Source organism: Ovis canadensis, chromosome 6, assembly GCF_042477335.2.
Source record: "Ovis canadensis isolate MfBH-ARS-UI-01 breed Bighorn chromosome 6, ARS-UI_OviCan_v2, whole genome shotgun sequence".
In the NCBI taxonomy this organism is placed as follows: domain Eukaryota; kingdom Metazoa; phylum Chordata; class Mammalia; order Artiodactyla; family Bovidae; genus Ovis; species Ovis canadensis.
The window spans coordinates 101071692-101085070 of NC_091250.1; positions in this window are offsets into that span (position 1 = coordinate 101071692).

Genomic DNA, 13379 nt, shown 5'->3' on the forward strand with positions numbered 1-13379 from the left:
TGTATTTCGTAGAAAATGGAAAGTCACTGGTAATAAATAAGGAGCTATTATTTATCAGTAGTATTTAAAATACTCCTACACAGGAGAACCAATAGGTGTAAGGAAAGCATTCAGAGGTAGAACAATAACCCATTAAGCTACTCACTGTTAGAAGCAACTACAGGCAAAATGAAGATATTTTAATTTTGGGCATAAGGGATATGACCAATGTATAATACAGTGCCAACTATGATATGTTTTCCTTCTCCCCTCTAGTGTTGGGAGTGAAAACACAGAAGTAAATTTTCTTTCTGAATGTCTTAATAATAAACACTTGATAAGTTTATTTCCTATTGAAGTACTATCACTCTTCTCAGCTGTTAGTCATATTTTTAGGATTTGTTCTGCCAATATTTACCAAGAAGGTCATTCTGGGGGAATTCAGTTATACAGACAAATATTGGGTCCTAAGGTGTCTGGCTTTTTGCCATCATATCTCCATAGAACCTGTTAGGGTAACAAAAATACCTTATTCAATTAGTTTATAGTTATACCATTAGAATTGAAGAGATTAAAAGATAACATTAAATGTCTTCCATATGGCATGTAGGACGAAAGGATGCACGATCATAAGCAACGATAACTATTAATGCACTGACATCAGTAGGAATAGTTACATTTTACATACTTATTACCATATTCAGTCAGCTATGGAATATAATCATGACCATTCACACATGATGGCATAGGCAAATGATGTTTGCATTTATAAAGGAAGACTTGTTTTGTAATTTATAAGTATCAATAAACTGTTGAAAAAGTTCCAACTTTGTGATAATAAAATTTATTCAGCTGACCATGAACACTTTAACAATGAACCACAAAGGAGTAACAGTGTCAATCTGTAGATTCTATGCCCAGTACAAAAGTAAGGTACAGATTTTGGAATTTCCAAACAGTTCTCATACACTGGATTATAATTTATAGTGTTTAACCTCTATTTGCTCTGGAAATATAAAGTAAGTCTATCAGCAAAGAAACAGCATAGGTCATTAGGAGAAGATCACAATATCAGAGAGAAAACTATAAAAGTAGTTCAAAATATCCAAAGACCTCAGGGGAATTTTACGTATCAGAAAAAAAGTTACCACTCTATTTTATGGAGAAAGAAGTTGCTGAATCTTTGCCATGCCACTTTCCTTATGCTTGACTCCTTCCTACCGTCCCTCTCCCTCCTCAATCAGAAGGAGCAAAGTGACAGGTTAGAAGCAGAGTCCATTAAGGGCCAGACCTTACCACGCACAGAGCTTACTTAAGGGCAGGACCCTGTCTTCTCTTCGATCTTCCTGATTTAGACTTTGTCAGGACCAAGTCACCAAGGTGGCTGATGTTTATCTTTCTCTAAGTCACTGTGTCTGGATGGGATCTGGAGGTCTCTTAGGGAGCCCTGACCATCCGTTCTCTGAATAGCACCCTGCAAAGCACACTGATAGGACTATTTTAAAATTTAGGGGAAATGAAAGGGGTCAGGATTATCTGGCAAGTACAGTTTGCACCATGCATTCCAGTCTTTTATCACTATTGCATAATGTCTTTGTGCTACTGCACGTACTGTTAAAATTTAACTCCAGAATATTTGTATGTTTACTGTGTCCTCAAGAGTCCTTCAATGAAAAGCAGATGACAAAGCAGACAAATGACAAAGCAGAATTTGATGGTTTATTTTCCTGCCCACAACCCCATTATAATATCAAAATTCATACTAGATCTCTTAGATATGTTCCATTTTGATAATGGTAATCCAAAATACTGTTAGTAAAAGATACTCTAAACTACCATCAGTCAGTCAGTTCAGTCGCTCAGTCATGTCCGACTCTTCACGACCCCATGAATCGCAGCACTCCAGGCCTCCCTGCCCTTCACCAACACCTGGAGTTTACTCAGACTCATGTCCATGGAGTCGGTGATGCTATCCAGCCATCTCATCCTCTGTCATTCCCTTCTCCTTCTGCCCCCAATCCTTCCCAGCATCAGGGTCTTTTCCAATGAGTCAACTCTTCGCATGAGGTGACCAAAGTATTGGAGTTTCAGCTTCAGCATCAGTCCTTCCAGTGAACACCTAGGACTGGTCTCCTTTAGGATGTACTGGTTGGATCTCCTTATAGTCCAAGGGACTCTCAAGAGTTTTCTTCAACACCCCAGTTCAAAAGCATAAATTCTTCAGCATACAGCTTTCTATACAGTCCAAATCTCACATTCATAAATGACCATAGGTAAAACCATAGCCTTGACTAGATGGACATTTGTTGGCAAAGTTATGTCTCTCCTTTTTTTTTTTTTTCAAAACCTTTTTATTTTTACTTTACTTTACTTTATAATACTGTATTGGTTTTGCCATATATTGGCATGAATCCACCACGGGTGTACATGTGATCCCAAACCTGAACCCCCCTCCTCCCTCCCTCCCCACAACATCCCTCTGCGTCATCCCAGTGCACCAGCCCCAAGCATGCTATGTCCTGCATCAGACATAGACTGGTGATTCAATTCTTACATGATAGTATACATGTTTCAATGCCATTCTCCCATATCATCCCACCCTCGCCCTCTGAGTCCAAAAGTCAGTTATACACATCTGTGTCTTTTTTGCTGTCTTGCATACAGGGTCATTATTGCCATCTTTCTAAATTCCATATATATGTGTTAGTGTACTGTAATGGTGTTTTTCTTTCTGGCTTACTTCACTCTGTATAATCGGCTCCAGTTTCATCCATCTCATCAGAACTGATTCAAATGTATTCTTTTTAACGGCTGAGTAATACTCCATTGTGTATATGTACCACAGCTTTCTTATCCATTCATCTGCTGATGGACATCTAGGTTGTTTCCATGTCCTGGCTATTATAAACAGTGCTGCGATGAACATTGGGGTACATGTGTCTCTTTCAGTTCTGGTTTCCTCGGTGTGTATGCCCAGCATTGGGATTGCTGGGTCATAAGGCAGTTCTATTTGCAATTTTTAAGGAATCTCCACACTGTTTTCCATAGTGGCTGTACTAGTTTGCATTCCCACCAACAGTGTAAGAGGGTTCCCTTTTCTCCACACCCTCTCCATCATTTATTGCTTGCAGATTTTTGGATCCCAGACATTGTGACTGGTGTGAAGTGGTACCTCATTGTGGTTTTGATTTGCATTTCTCTAATAATGAGTGATGTTGAGCATCTTTTCATGTGTTTGTTAGCCATCCGTATGTCTTCTTTGGAGAAATGTCTATTTAGTTCTTTGGCCCATTTTTTGATTGGGTCGTTTATTTTTCTGGAATTGAGCTGCATAACTTCCTTGAATATTTTTGAGATTGGTTCTTTGTCAGTTGTTTCATTTGCTATTATTTTCTCCCATTCAGAAGGCTGTCTTTTCACCTTGCTTATATTTTCCTTTGTTGTGCAGAAGCTTTTAATTTTAATTAGATCCAATTTGTTTATTTTTGCATTTATTTCCAGAATTCTGGGAGGTGGATCATAGAGGATCCTGCTGTGATTTATGTTGGAGAGTGTTTTGCCTATGTTCTCCTCTAGGAGTTTTATAGTTTCTGATCTTACATTTAGATCTTTAATCCATTTTGAGTTTATTTTTGTGTGTGGTGTTAGAAAGTGATCTAGTTTCATTCTTTTATAAGTGGTTGACCAGTGTTCCCAGCACCACTTGTTAAAGAGATTGTCTTTACTCCATTGTATATTCTTGCCTCCTTTGTCAAAGATAAGGTGTCCGAATGTGTGTGGATTTTTCTCTGGGCTTTCTATTTTGTTCCATTGATCTATATTTCTGTCTTCGTGCCAGTAGCATACTGTCTTGATGACTGTGGCTTTGTAGTAGAGCCTGAAGTCAGGCAAGTTGATTCCTCCAGTTCCATTCTTCTTTCTCAAGATTGCTTTGGCATTTAGAGGTTTTTTGTATTTCCATACAAATCTTAAAATTATTTGTTCTAGTTCTGTGAAAAATATGGCTGGTAGCTTGATAGGGAGTGTATTGAATCTATAGATTGCTTTAGGTAGTATACTACTTTTCACTATATTGATTCTTCCAATCCATGAACATGGTATATTTCTCCATCTATTAGTGTCCTCTTTGATTTCTTTCTTCAGTGTTTTATAGTTTTCTATATATAGGTCTTTAGTTTCTTTAGGTAGATATATTCCTAAGTATTTTATTATTTTCGTTGCAATGGTGAATGGAATGTTTCCTTAATTTCTTTTTCTACTTTCTCATTATTAGTGTATAGGAATGTAAGAGATTTCTGTGTGTTGATTTTATATCCTGCAACTTTACTATATTCATTGATGAGCTCTAGTAATTTTCTGGTGGAGTCTTTAGGGATTTCTACGTAGAGGATCATGTCATCTGCAAACAGTGAGAGTTTTACTTCTTCTTTCCCAATTTGGATTCCTTTTATTTCTTTTTCTGCTCTGATTGCTGTGGCCAAAACTTCCAGAACTATGTTGAATAGCAGCGGTGAAAGTGGGCACCCTTGTCTTGTTCCTGACTTTAGGGGAAATGCTTCCAATTTTTCACCATTGAGGATAATGTTTGCTGTGGGTTTGTCATATATAGCTTTCATTATGTTGAGGTATGTTCCTTCTATTCCTGTTTTCTGCAGAGTTTGTATTATAAATGGATGTTGAATTATGTCAAAGGGCTTCTCTGCATCTATTGAGATAATCATATGGCTTTTATTTTTCAATTTGTTAATGTCGTGAATTACATTGATTGATTTTTGGATATTGAAGAATCCTTGCATCCCTGGGATAAAGCCCACTTGGTCATGATGTATGATCTTTTTAATGTGTTGTTGGATTCTGATTGCTAGAATTTTATTGAGGATTTTTGCATGTATGTTCATCAGTGATATTGGACTGTAGTTTTCTTTTTTTTTTTTTTGTAGTATCTTTGTCAGGTTTTGGTATTAGGGTGATGGTGGCCTCATAGAATGAGTTTGGAAGTTTACCTTCCTCTGCAATTTTCTGGAAGAGTTGGAGTAGGATAGGTGTTAGCTCTTCTTGAAATTTTTGGTAGAATTCAGCTGTGAAGCCGTCTGGACCTGGGCTTTTGTTTGCTGGAAGATTTCTGATTACAGTTTCAATTTCCGTGCTTGTGATGGGTCTGTTAAGATTTTCTATTTCTTCCTGGTTCAGTTTTGGAAAATTGTACTTTTCTAAGAATTTGTCCATTTCTTCCACGTTGTCCATTTTATTGGCATATAATTGCTGATAGTAGTCTCTTATGATCCTTTGTATTTCTGTGTTGTCTGTTGTGATCTCTCCATTTTCATTTCTAATTTTATTGATTTGATTTTTCTCTTTTTGCTTCTTGATGAGTCTGGCTAATGGTTTGTCAATTTTATTTATCCTTTCAAAGAACCAGCTTTTGGCTTTGTTGATTTTTGCTATGGTCTCTTTTGTTTCTTTTGTATGTATTTCTGCCCTAATTTTTAAGATTTCTTTCCTTCTACCAGCTCTGGGGTTCTCCAATTCTTCCTTTTCTAGTTGCTTTAGGTGTAGAGTTAGGCTATTTATTTGACTTTTTTCTTGTTTCTTGAGGTATGCCTGTATTGCTATGAACTTTCCTCTTAGCACTGCTTTTATAGTGTCCCACAGGTTTTGGGTTGTTGTGTTTTCATTTTCATTAATTTCTATGCATATTTTAATTTCTTTTTTGATTTCTCCTGTGATTTGTTGGTTATTCAGATGTGTGTTGTTCAACCTCCATATGTTGAAATTTTTAATAGTTTTTCTGCTGTAATTGAGATCTAATCTTAATGCATTATGGTCAGAAAGATAGTTGGAATGATTTGATTTTTTAAATTTATCAAGGTTAGATTTATGGCCCAGGATGTGATCTATCCTGGAGAATGTTCCATGAGCACTTGAAAAAAAGGTGAAATTCATTGTTTTGGGGTGAAATGTCCTATAGATATCAATTAGGTCCAGCTGGTCTAATGTATCATTTAAAGTTTGCGTTTCTTTGTTGATATTCTGTTTAGTTGATCTGTCCATAGGTGTGAGTGGGGTATTAAAGTCTCCCGCTATTATTGTGTTATTGTTAATTTCCCCTTTCATACTTGTTAGCACTTGTCTTACATATTGCAGTGTCCTATATTGGGTGCATATATATTTATAACTGTTATATCTTCTTCTTGGATTGATCCTTTGATCATTATGTAGTGGCCTTCTTTGTCTCTTTTCACAGCCTTTGTTTTAAAGTCTATTTTATCGGATATGAGTATTGCCACTCCTGCTTTCTTTTGGTCTCTATTTGCGTGGAATATCTTTTTCCAGCCCTTCACTTTCAGTCGGTATGCGTCCCTTGTTTTGAGGTGGGTCTCTTGCAAGCAGCATAAAGAGGGGTCTTGTTTTTGTATCCATTCGGCCAATCTTTGTCTTTTGGTTGGGGCATTCAACCCATTTACGTTTAAGGTAATTATTGATAAGTATGATCCTGTTACCATTTACTTTATTGTTTTGGGTTCGGGTTTATGCAACCTTTTTGTGTTTCCTGTCTAGAGAATATCTTTTAGAATTTGTTGGAGAGCTGGTTTGGTGGTGCTGAATTCTCTCAGCTTTTGCTTGTGTGTAAAGCTTCTGATTTCTCCTTCGTGTTTGAATGAGATCCTTGCTGGTACAGTAATCTGGGCTGTAGTTATTTTTTTTTCATCACTTTAAGTATGTCTTGCCATTCCCTCCTGGCCTGAAGAGTTTCTATTGAAAGATCAGCTGTTATCCTTATGGGAATCCCCTTGTGTGTTATTAATTGTTTTTCCCTTGCTGCTTTTAATATTTATTCTTTGTGTTTGATCTTTGTTAGTTTGATTAATATATGTCTTGGGGTGTTTTGCCTTGGGTTTATCCTGTTTGGAACTCTGTGTTTCTTGGACTTGGGTGATTATTTCCTTCCCCATTTTAGGGAAGTTTTCAACTATTATCTCCTCAAGGATTTTCTCATGGTCTTTCTTTTTGTCTTCTTCTTCTGGGACTCCTATAGTTCGAATGTTGGAGCGTTTCGTGTTGTCCTGGAGGTCTCTGAGATTGTCCTCATTTCTTTTAATTCGTTTTTCTTGTTTCTTCTCTGATTCATTTATTTCTACCATTCTATCTTCTATTTCACTAATCCTATCTTCTGCCTCCGTTATTCTGCTATTTGTTGCCTCCAGAGTGTTTCTGATCTCATTTATTGCATTATTCATTATATATTGACTCTTTTTTGTTTCTTCTAGGTCCTTGTTAAACCTTTCTTGCATCTTCTCAATCCTTGTCTCTAGGCTATTTCTCTGTGATTCCATTTTGATTTCAAGATTTTGGATCATTTTCACTATCAATATTCGGAATTCTTTCTCAGGTAGATTCCCTACCTCTTCCTCTTTTGTTTGGTTTGGTGGGCAACACTCCTGTTCCTTTACCTGCTGATTATTCCTCTGTCCCTTCATCTTGGTTATATTGCTGCGTTTGGGGTGGCCTTTTTGTATTCAGGGAATTTGTGGAGTTCTCTTTATTATGGAGCTTCCTCACTGTGGATGGGGTTCTATCAGTGGCTTGTCAAGTTTTCCTGGTTAGGGAGGCTTGTGTTGGAGTTCTGGTGGGTGGAGCTGGGTTTCTTCTCTCTGGAGTGCAGTGGCATGACCAGTAATGGGTTATGAGATATCAATGGTTTTGGAGTAACTTTGAGCTGCCTGTATATTGAAGCTCAGGTGTGTGTTCCTGTGTTGCTGGAGAATTTGTGTGGTATGTCTTACTCTGGAACTTGTTGGCCCTTGGATGGAGCTTGGTTTCAGTGTACGTATGGAAGCGTTTGATGAGTTCCTACTGCTTAATGTTCCCTGAATTCAGGAGTTCTCTGATGTTCTCAGGCTTTGGACTTAAGCCTCCTGCTTCTGGTTTTCAGTTTTATTTTTACAGTAGCCTCTAGACTTCTCCATCTATATTGCACTGATGATAAAACATCTAGGTTAAAGATGAAAAGTTTCTCCACATTGAGGGACACCCAGAGAGGTCTGCTGAGTTACATGGAGAAGAGAAGAGGGAGGGGGTAGTTAGAGGTGACTGGAATGAGATGCAGTGAGATCAAAAGAGGAGAGAGCAAGCTAGCCAGTAGTTACTTCCTTATGTGCGCTCCATAGTCTGGACTGCTCAGAGGTATTTACAGAGTTATACAGGGAAGAGGAGAGGGAGGAAGTAGACAGAGGTGGCCAGGAGGATAAGAGAGAGGAATGAAAAGGAGAGAGACAAATCCTGCCAGTAACCAGTTCCTTAGGTGTTCTCCACCGTCTGGAACACACAGGGATTCACAGAGTTGGATAGAGAAGAGATGGGGGAGGAAAGAGACAGAGGCCACCTGGTGGAGAAAAAGGAGAGTCCAAAGGAGGAGAGAGTGGTCAAGCCAGTAATCTTGGTCTCAGGTAAAATTGGGTAGTGAAGTTTGAGTTTTTAAATGTACAAAATTGACAACAAAAACCAAAAAGCAAAGATTAAAAATCTAGAGTCGAGGTTGGGTTTTCAAAAATACAATATTAAAGAAAAGAAGCAGAAGGAAAAAAGAAAAAAGAAAAAAAAAGCCAGAAGAATTATTAAAAAACTCCAACAACTACCACATAAAGACTATATATGGTGTTTGCCTTTAAAAAATAGTCTTTTTTTTTTGAAAAGTAATATTAGGTTATAGAAATAAAAATTAGAGGAGAAATAGAAGACTTCACAATTAAAAAAAATGTTAGGGGAAAAAAGCAAGAAAAAAAGGGGGGAGAAAAAAAAAGGAATGTTTGCAAAAATAGTAAAGATAATTCTGGCCCTTCTCTGATGTTGTGGGCAGTGAGGGGTCACTTCCATGGTGGTTCCCTCTGTTTAACTTCTGTTTGCTGGTTTTTTAGGCTCAGTAGTTCAGTCGCGCTGTGGGGAGGGGGTGGGATGCTGCAAACATATAGCACTGTCGTTCGCACACAGTGTCTCAGCCCCACTGGACCTGTCCCTTCTCGCGGCGCACAAACCACTCTGGTTCTACGATGCTCAGCCGGGAACCGTCTGAGGCTGGCCCTAGGCTTCGTGCACCTCCCCAGTCTAAGCCGCTCAGGTTCGGTGCTCAGGTAGCCCTCAGAGGCTCAGATTCGGTTGGGACTGCGTTTTGTGCCCTTCCCAGGTCCGAGTTGCTCAGGAGTTTAGCAAGCGCGGTCACTGCGAGTTGTCACCTTTTCAGTCTCTGCTGCTCAGTTTTCTGGGTGTGCCGCTGGCACCCCTTGTGAGGCAGATGTTAACTGTCCAGCACCCCCAGAAGTCTTAGCAAAGAAGCCTGCTTACAGTTTGGTAGGTAGAGTCTCTCCGGGGCTGCAATTGCCCCTTTCCAGTCCTTACAGCTCTGGCTGCCTGTCCCAGGCAGGGGATGGTCTGCAGCCGGCTATTTCCATTCCGTTCTTTGTTCTGTGCGCGGTCCTGGCGGTGTTTTATGTTCGAGCTTTTCACGTGGTAGCTATCACACAGTCTGGTTTGCTAGCCCAAGTTAGATCGGTCTGGTTACACATGGGGCATTCCTGCCCGATTCTTACAAATCTCTGCAGCCCGCGCCTCCCGAGCTTCCCTGCCCTGCCCCCACTTCCCAATGGCGGATGCAGGCGTCTGTGCTGCTTTTCCGCTGGGGGAGTTACTGTTGGGCTTGTAATCTCTTGGTTTTAATTATTTATTTATTTTTCCTTCCTGTTATGTTGCCCTCTGTGTTTCCAAAGGCTTGGCACAGACTCGGCAGGGAGAGTGTGGTGTTTGGAACCTCTCTTCTTAAAATTCCCTTCCTGGGACAGGCTTCCCTTCCCGGGACGGAGCTCCCTCCCCACCTCCTTTGTCTCTCATTTCCTCTTTTATATTTTTTCCTACCTGTTTTTGAAGACAATGGTCTGCTTTTCTGGTTGCCTGATGTCCTCTGCCAGCATTCAGAAGTTGTTTTGTGGAATTTGCTCAGTGTTGAAATGTTCTTTTGAGGAATTTGTGAGAGAGAAAGTGGTCTTCCCGTCCTATTCCTCCGCCATCTTAGGACCGCCCCCCTCCCCGCACCCACCCACCCCCCACCACCGTCTCTGCATTTTAATATGCTGTCTAGGTTGGTCATAACTTTCCTAACAAGGAGTAAGCGTCTCTTAATTTCATGGCTGCAATTACTATCTGCAGTGATTTTGGAGCCCCCCCCAAATAAAGTCTGACACTGTTTCCACTGTTTCCCCATGTATTTCCCATGAAGTGATGGGACCAGATGCCATGATCTTCGTTTTCTGAATGTTGACGTTTATGCCAACATTTTCACTCTCCTCTTTCACTTTCATCAAGAGAATTTTTAGTTCCTCTTCACTTTCTGCCATAAGGGTGGTGTCATCTGCATATCTGAGGTTATTGGTATTTCTCCCAGCTATCTTGCTTGGTACCAACTTGTGCTTCTTCCAGCCCAGCATTTCTCATGATGTACTCTGTATGTAAGTTAAATAAGCAGGGTGACAATATACAGCCTTGATGTACTCCTTTTCCTATTTGGAACCAGTCTGTTGTTCCATGTCCAGTTCTAACTGTTGCTTCCTGACCTACATACAGGTTTCTCAAGAGGCAGGTCAGGTGGTCTGGTATTCCCATCTTTCTCAGAATTTTCTACAGTTTACTGTGATCCACACAGTCAAATGCTTTGGCATAGTCAATAAAGGAGAAATAGATGTTTTTCTAGACCTCTCTTGCTTTTCCCATGATCCACTGTTGCTAAGTCGCTTCAGTCATGTCCGACTCTGTGACCTCATAGACCCCATAGACCAGCCCACAAGGCTCCCGTATCCCTGAGATTCTCCAGGCAAGAACACTGGAGTGTGTTGCCATTTCCTTCTCCAGTGCATGAAAGTGAAAAGTGAAAGTGAAGTCACTCAGTTGTGTCCAACTCTTAGCTACCCCATGGACTGTGGCCCACCAGGCTCCTCCGTCCATGGGATTTTCCAGGCAAGAGTGCTGAAGTGGGGTGCCATTGCCTTCTCCACAGATGTTGGCAATTTGATCTCTGTTCCTCTGCCTTTTCTAAATCCAGCTTGAACATCTGGAAGTTCACAGTTCATGTTTCTCTGAAGCCTGGGTTGGAGAATTTTGAGCATTACTTTACTAGCGTGTGAGATGAGTGCAATTGTGCCGCAGTTTGAGCATTTTTTGGCATTGCCTTTCTTTTGGATTGGAATGCAAACTAACCTTTTCCAGTCCTGTGGCCACTGTTGAGTTTTCCAAATTTGCTGGCATATTGAGAGCAGCACTTTCACAGCATCATCTCAGGATTTGAAACAGCTCAACTGGAATTCCATCACTTCCACTAACTTTGTTCATAGTGATGTTTTCTAAGGCCCACTTGACTTCACATTCCAAGATGTCTGGCTCTAGGTGAGTGATCACACCACTGTAGCACTTGTCATATATATTTTGGTTTTTATAAATGTTTGAGTGAAGTTGGAGTTATCATAATAATTTACCTTCCTTACAGAAATTGTCTGTAATCACACCTTTTATATTATTTAAGTGACTCATTAAATATTTTTCCACTATTAAATTACTTTGTTTACCTTTTGAGGAATCTAAGCAAGAGCTGATGCAATCATATTGGCCCTTTCTTCTGCTGATAACCATTGACTCCAAAGAAAACACCACAATGTCTTTTTCTCCAGAGCGTGGGCAAACTCTTTCACTGCCTGTGGAAAAAAAAATTGGCTTCATGTGGGGAAATTAACAAGATGACTCCAGTCAGGGCCTCTTGCCCCATGCTCTCATGCTCTCTCACCCATGTTCTGTAAACAATGAGTTTGCACGGTTATGTAACAGATGAGATCTGTAACAGATGTAGGACTGCATGTGCATATCACGAGGTTCTTACTGGTCATGGGCTGCTTTGTGCAGTAGGCCTGTAGGAGCTTCACCATGAAAGCCCTCACTGCTGCTGCACTGGGGCTACACTGGTGTGACCCATGGTTATGTTACATGAGATTATGTTAAGGCTAGGTTATGGTTACGTTATGGCTGCTGCTACAGGTACTGCATCAGCCAGGAGAGAAGCTGTTTTATGGCTGCTGTGCCAGTTAGGAGACAGTAAACCTGTCTGCAGTTACTGTGGCTCCTTGAGTCTCCTTCCAGGCTCTTAACTGGTGCCTTGCCTACCTTGGGTTCAGCGAACAGTGTGAGCTGTATGAATGGCAAGAAAACTGGCATCACAAACAAGATCAGCAAGACACTTCATCACAAAGGAGCAACAGCATAGCTAACATATTGAAAAGATTGCTCCAAACATCTCAGCTCAGTTCAGTTCAGTCACTCAGTCGTGTCCGACTCTTTGAGACCCCATGAATTGCAGCACGCCAGGCCTCCCTGTCCATCACCAACTCCCGGAGTTCACTCAGACTTGTGTCCATCGAGTCAGAGATGCCATCCAGCCATCTCACCCTCTGTCGTCCCCTTCTCCTCCTGCCCCCAATCCCTCCCAGCATCAGAGTCTTTTCCAATGAGTCAATTCTTTACATGAGGTGACCAAAGACTGGAGTTTCAGCTTTAGCATCATTTCTTCCAAAGAAATCCCAGGGTTGAGCTCCTTCAGAATGGACGGGTTGGATCTCCTTGCAGTCCAAGGGACTCTCAAGAGTCTTCTCCAACACCACAGTTCAAAAGCAACAATTCTTCAGCACTCAAACTTCTTCACAGTCCAACTCTCATATCCATACATGACCACAGGGAAAACCATAGCCTTAACTAGACAGACCTTAGGTGGCAAAGTAATGTCTCTGCTTTTGAATATGCTATCTACGTTGGTCATAACTTTCCTTCCAAGGAGTAACTGTCTTTTAGTTTCATGGCTGCAGTCACCATCTGCAGTGATTTTGGAGCCCCCCAAAATAAAGCCTGACACTGTTTCCACTGTTTCCCCATCTATTTCCCATGAAGTGATGGGACCAGATGCCATGATCTTCGTTTTCTGAATGTTGAGCTTGAAGCCAACTTTTTCACTCTCCACTTTCACTTTCATCAAGAGGCTTTTGAGTTCCTCTTCACTTTCTGCCATAAGGGTGGTGTCATCTGTGTATCCGAGGTTATTGATATTTCTCCCGGCAATCTTGATTCCAGCCTGTGTTTTTCCAGCCCAGCGTTTCTCATGATGTACTCTGCATATAAATTAAATAAGCACCTAAAGAGAGAAAACTGGATATATTCTAGAATTATTAGAATTGTAGCTTTTTAAAAGATATTGCCATCTTAATCATTCCTAAAGTTATGCTTCAGTAGCATTAAGTGTATTCATATAGTGAAACCAATCACCAGAACTGTTTGATCTGGCAAAAATTGAAGTCTATGTCATTAAGAAACTACAATTT